The 6047-nt window shown below is 59.4% G+C and overlaps 1 non-coding gene across 1 annotated transcript; it reads left to right on the top strand.

Moving 5' to 3' along the window:
- The first annotated feature begins 3403 nt into the window (after positions 1-3403).
- LOC142795866 (small subunit ribosomal RNA) lies at positions 3404-5218 on the top strand. Its single transcript, XR_012893367.1, has one exon. It is a non-coding gene; the product is annotated as a small subunit ribosomal RNA (ribosomal RNA).
- Positions 5219-6047: the final 829 nt, after the last annotated feature.

Raw genomic sequence — 6047 nt, 5'->3', positions numbered from 1 at the left:
GCCGCTCGGATCTTCGCCGTTTTTGCAGGAGTGAGTGGCGGCCCTCCTGCGAGACCAAGAAGCATCGACTCGCGCACGATATCGGTGTCTTTCGACGTGCCCGCCGGCCACCGCCGCACGAGTACGGCAAACCGCGTATGCCGGGGCGGGGTTGGCGACGCCGACGCAAAAGTGGGAACCGCCACTAGGATGTTCGCCGTTTTTGGCAGAGTGAGTGCTGGCACTCCGGCGAAGCGAAAGAGCGCGAATGCGCCCACGAAAGTGGCGTGTTTGGACGTGCTTGACGACGACCACCGCAGGAAAACGAAAAACCACGTCAGCCGGGGCGAGCGACCCATGGCGGTCTGGGTGCTTATCGCTGCTATTATAGGGGCACCCCGGCAGACGCAAAAAAAAAAAAAAAATTTTTTTCGACATTCTTTTTTGCTCGTCGACCTCGGGTGACCCAGGTCGCAGTGGGAGCCGCGCACGAAAGCGGCGTCGCGAGACGGCTTCGCGGTCGCTAGTCGCACGAGCTCGGCAACCGCGTCTGCCGGGGCGGAGTTCGGGACGCCGACGGCTAAGTGGGAACCGCCGCTCGGATGTTCGCCGTTTGTGGCCGAGTGAGTGCTGGCACTCCGGCGAAGCCAAACGGGGCCGATTCCGGCACGATATCGGCGTCTTTCTACGTGCTCGCCGGCGACCGTCGCACGAGTACGGCAAAGTGCGTCTGCCGGGGCGGGGTTTGCGACGCGTACGCAATAGTGAGAACCGTCGCTCGGATGTTCGTCGTCTTTCGCCGAGCCAGTGCTGGCAATCCGGCGAAGCCGAACGGAGCCGATTCGGGCACGATATCGGCGTCTTTCCACGTGCTCGCCGGCGACCGTCGCACGAGTACGGTAAACCGCGTCAGCCGGGGCGGAGTTCGGGACGCCGATGCGAAAGTGGGAAGCGCCGCTCGGATCTTCGCCGTTTTTGGAGGAGTCAGTGGCGGCACTCCGGTGAAGCCAAGGTGCGCCAATTCGCGCACGATATCGGCGTCTTTCGACGTGCCCGCCGGCCACCGTCGCACGAGTACGGCAAACCTCGTCTGCCGGGGCGGGGTTTGCGACGCCGACGCAAAAGTGGGAACCGCCGCTCGGATGTTCGCCGTTTTTGGCAGAGTGAGTGCTGGCACTCCGGCGAAGCGAAAGAGCGCGAATGCGCCCACGAAAGTGGCGTGTTTGGACGTGCTTGACGACGACCACCGCAGGAAAACGAAAAACCACGTCAGCCGGGGCGAGCGACCCATGGCGGTCTGGGTGCTTATCGCTGCTATTATAGGGGCACCCCGGCAGACGCAAAAAAAAAAAAAAATTTTTTTCGACATTCTTTTTTGCTCGTCGACCTCGGGTGACCCAGGTCGCAGTGGGAGCCGCGCACGAAAGCGGCGTCGCGAGACGGCTTCGCGGTCGCTAGTCGCACGAGCTCGGCAACCGCGTCTGCCGGGGCGGAGTTCGGGACGCCGACGGCTAAGTGGGAACCGCCGCTCGGATGTTCGCCGTTTGTGGCCGAGTGAGTGCTGGCACTCCGGCGAAGCCAAACGGGGCCGATTCCGGCACGATATCGGCGTCTTTCTACGTGCTCGCCGGCGACCGTCGCACGAGTACGGCAAAGTGCGTCTGCCGGGGCGGGGTTTGCGACGCGTACGCAATAGTGAGAACCGTCGCTCGGATGTTCGTCGTCTTTCGCCGAGCCAGTGCTGGCACTCCGGCGAAGCCGAACGGAGCCGATTCGGGCACGATATCGGCGTCTTTCCACGTGCTCGCCGGCGACCGTCGCACGAGTACGGTAAACCGCGTCAGCCGGGGCGGAGTTCGGGACGCCGATGCGAAAGTGGGAAGCGCCGCTCGGATCTTCGCCGTTTTTGGAGGAGTCAGTGGCGGCACTCCGGTGAAGCCAAGGTGCGCCAATTCGCGCACGATATCGGCGTCTTTCGACGTGCCCGCCGGCCACCGTCGCACGAGTACGGCAAACCTCGTCTGCCGGGGCGGGGTTTGCGACGCCGACGCAAAAGTGGGAACCGCCGCTCGGATGTTCGCCGTTTTTGGCAGAGTGAGTGCTGGCACTCCGGCGAAGCGAAAGAGCGTGAATGCGCCCACGAAAGTAGCGTATTTGGACGTGCTTGACGGCGACCGCCGCAGGAGTACGAAAAACCACGTCAGCCGGGGCGAGCGACCCACGGCGGTCTGGGTGCTTATCGCTGCTATTATAGGGGCACCCCGGCAGACGCAGAAAGAAAAAAAAAAATGGGGACATGGCGTGCGTCACCGTGCGGCTTCGCAGCGTTGCCGAAGTCGCCGAGCCCTTCGACTGAGCCGAACGGCGGACAGGGAACGTTGGTCGGCCGTTCTAACCTGTCGGTGCCACGCCGAGACGTCGTTAAGGAAAACCGCGTCGTGGGCCTCTACGACGCCGTCGAGTCGTTGTACGTTTGGTGTCCAGCGTGTCGGCGGCGAGTAGCGGACACGTCGTTCACGACTTCGGTCTTTCGCAGTCGACGCGAACTTGCGGAGAGTCGTGGTGCCTCACGTTTTCGGCAGAAACCGCGGCGGAATTTTCCCGTGCGTGCGCGCACGACCTCGGTGCTGTGCCGTCAGCGTAGTGTTGCACAAACTCGTGGCCTACCCAAGGTGCGGTACGTTTGCGGCCGTATCCTCGGTGGGAATTTCGTGAGTAGGGTCGCAAATTCTACGACCTCGGCGGGTTTGAGAGCGACGTAGACTTGTGGCACGCTCAACATGCCACACGTTTCGGGGCACACCCGCGGTGAAATTTTCTCGAGTACGCTCGTATTAGGGCCCAAGGAGGTCTGGGTACTTATCGCTGCTATTATGTGGGGGTTCTCGTGAGCGGCGTACGCGAAAGCGACCGGGTGTCTGATATGCGGCGGGCTTCGGCCTCGTCAAGCGTGTCCTCGGGTCTGCTCCAGGGGAATCCACGGCAGTCGTCTGCAGCCTCATCCGCTTGATGCGTTAGGGGCTGGTTGTCGGACGGTGCCGTTTTACCACGATATCGAGGTGTGTTCCGTGTCGTCCTCGGGCGATTCAGATGCGAAAGCGCCGAAGACGCGGGCGTGACCCGTCGTCTGGCGGCTTTGCAGTCTCGGCTCCGTTGCTAGTTCCGGCCGGTCCACCGACAGTGCAGCGGGCTTGGGCAACCCGCACGGCGCGACCGAGTCGATGCAACGAAAAAGAGCGAGCATGAACGTGCTTCTTGCCGCACGGCTCCCACTCGTCTTTCGGGAAGGTTGTGCCGTAGCGAGCTCGAACGCCGTCATCTCGGAGTGCAAAATAAGCGTGTTGGGGCGCCTGAAGGTGGCCTCCGCCGCACACAGACTGCGTCCGGCCCGCCGAGGGCGAGGACGGACGCGCAGTCGAACGATTACCTGGTTGATCCTGCCAGTAATCATATGCTTGTCTCAAAGATTAAGCCATGCATGTCTAAGTACATGCCGAAATAAGGCGAAACCGCGAATGGCTCATTAAATCAGTTATGGTTCCTTAGATCGTTTCTTCCTACTTGGATAACTGTGGCAATTCTAGAGCTAATACATGCAGTGAGCCTGGAGCCCTTTGGGTAACGGGTGCTTTTATTAGACCAAGATCGATCGGGTTTCGGCCCGTATTGTGTGGTGACTCTGGATAACTTTGTGCTGATCGCATGGCCACGAGCCGGCGACGTTTCTTTCAAGTGTCTGCCTTATCAACTTTCGATGGTAGGTTACTTGCTTACCATGGTTGTTACGGGTAACGGAGAATCAGGGTTCGATTCCGGAGAGGGAGCCTGAGAAACGGCTACCACATCCAAGGAAGGCAGCAGGCGCGCAAATTACCCACTCCCGGCACGGGGAGGTAGTGACGAAAAATAACAATACGGGACTCTTTTGAGGCCCCGTAATTGAAATGAGTACACTCTAAATCCTTTAACGAGGATCAATTGGAGGGCAAGTCTGGTGCCAGCAGCCGCGGTAATTCCAGCTCCAATAGCGTATACTAAAGCTGCTGCGGTTAAAAAGCTCGTAGTTGGATCTCAGTTCCAGACGAGTAGTGCATCTACCCGATGCGACGGCTCGGACTGAACATCATGCCGGTTCTTTCTTGGTGCACTTCATTGTGTGCCTCGAGATGGCCGGTGCTTTTACTTTGAAAAAATTAGAGTGCTCAACGCAGGCGAGTCGCCTGAATAAACTTGCATGGAATAATAGAACAAGACCTCGTTTCTGTTCTGTTGGTTTTTGGAATACGAGGTAATGATTAAGAGGGACGGACGGGGGCATTCGTATTGCGGCGCTAGAGGTGAAATTCTTGGACCGTCGCAAGACGAACTACTGCGAAAGCATTTGCCAAGAATGTTTTCATTGATCAAGAACGAAAGTCAGAGGTTCGAAGGCGATCAGATACCGCCCTAGTTCTGACCATAAACGATGCCAACCAGCGATCCGCCTGAGTTACTCAAATGACTCGGCGGGCAGCTTCCGGGAAACCAAAGTATTTGGGTTCCGGGGGAAGTATGGTTGCAAAGCTGAAACTTAAAGGAATTGACGGAAGGGCACCACCAGGAGTGGAGCCTGCGGCTTAATTTGACTCAACACGGGAAAACTTACCCGGCCCGGACACTGGGAGGATTGACAGATTGAGAGCTCTTTCTTGATTCGGTGGATGGTGGTGCATGGCCGTTCTTAGTTGGTGGAGCGATTTGTCTGGTTAATTCCGATAACGAACGAGACTCTAGCCTATTAAATAGGTGCGGGGTTCCCAGCACCTTACAACCTTCTTAGAGGGACAAGCGGCTCCTAGCCGCACGAAACAGAGCAATAACAGGTCTGTGATGCCCTTAGATGTCCGGGGCCGCACGCGCGCTACACTGAAGGAAGCAGCGTGTCTTTATCCCTGTCTGAAAAGACTGGGTAACCCGTGGAACTTCTTTCGTGATTGGGATAGGGGCTTGCAATTGTTCCCCTTGAACGAGGAATTCCCAGTAAGCGCGAGTCATAAGCTCGCGTTGATTACGTCCCTGCCCTTTGTACACACCGCCCGTCGCTACTACCGATTGAATGATTTAGTGAGGTCTTCGGACCGATGTCCGGCGCGGCCTTTCGGTTGCGCCGGTCTGTTGGAAAGATGACCAAACTTGATCATTTAGAGGAAGTAAAAGTCGTAACAAGGTTTCCGTAGGTGAACCTGCGGAAGGATCATTAACGGATTGTGAAGGGTGAGCGCCTCAGCTGCGTCTGCGCCCGACACTTTCTGCCGCTGACCCCGTTTGGACGCGGGGTCGGCTTTTCCCCACGGGGCTGCCTGAATGTGGAGCGGCACCCCGTGACAAATTGTTGCGCCCAGCGGACGCCAACACCGCGACCTTGGACGGTCGGCCAGGTGGCGGACGCGGGTACAAACGGCGCAACGCACTCATAGGTCGGCTTTCGACCCGCCACTGCACCGTGGCTCGAAGCGCTCGAAATGCGCGACCCGACCGCTGCGGGACCGCCTAGTACTGTAAACAGGAGCGGCGGAGCGCGAACGGCGAGTCGTGGTTACGTCGGTAGAAGGCGAGGCTGCGCGTTCCCGAAACGCCAGCCGAGTGCCCTCCCGACCGTTCGAGCGTGCAAGAACGAGACCCGACAATCGCGCGGCGACTGCCAAGTACGAGAGGAACGGCACAAGCGTCGGCGGTCGGTCAAGGAACTGGCGATGTGACGGGTCCGCTGTGCACCAGTGCATACCGTCCCGCCGTCCGCGGCAAGCGCCTCCGCGTCCTCGGGTGACGGAGGCTGCCGGTCGGTTCTTGCAGGCGAGGGATCTCGCTGGCACCGGTTCGCGTTGACGCGCGGCCGGTCATGGCACGGCGATGCGACGGCCGAGGTGCGCAGTACTCGATGGAGGAACCGCACGCTCCGATGACCGTCCCGCCCTCCGCGGCGTATGCGTACCGACCGTAATGGTTGCAGCAGCGCCGGCCGGCTTTTGAATTCGCCACACGAAACACGGTGCGAGATCGCGGTTAGGGGAGCGTCGACGTTGCCAGGC

Source organism: Rhipicephalus microplus, unplaced genomic scaffold, assembly GCF_043290135.1.
Source record: "Rhipicephalus microplus isolate Deutch F79 unplaced genomic scaffold, USDA_Rmic scaffold_920, whole genome shotgun sequence".
NCBI classification, from domain to species: Eukaryota; Metazoa; Arthropoda; class Arachnida; order Ixodida; family Ixodidae; genus Rhipicephalus; species Rhipicephalus microplus.
Note: the sequence above shows the minus strand (reverse complement) of the source record. Positions and strands in the feature narration are given on the sequence as shown.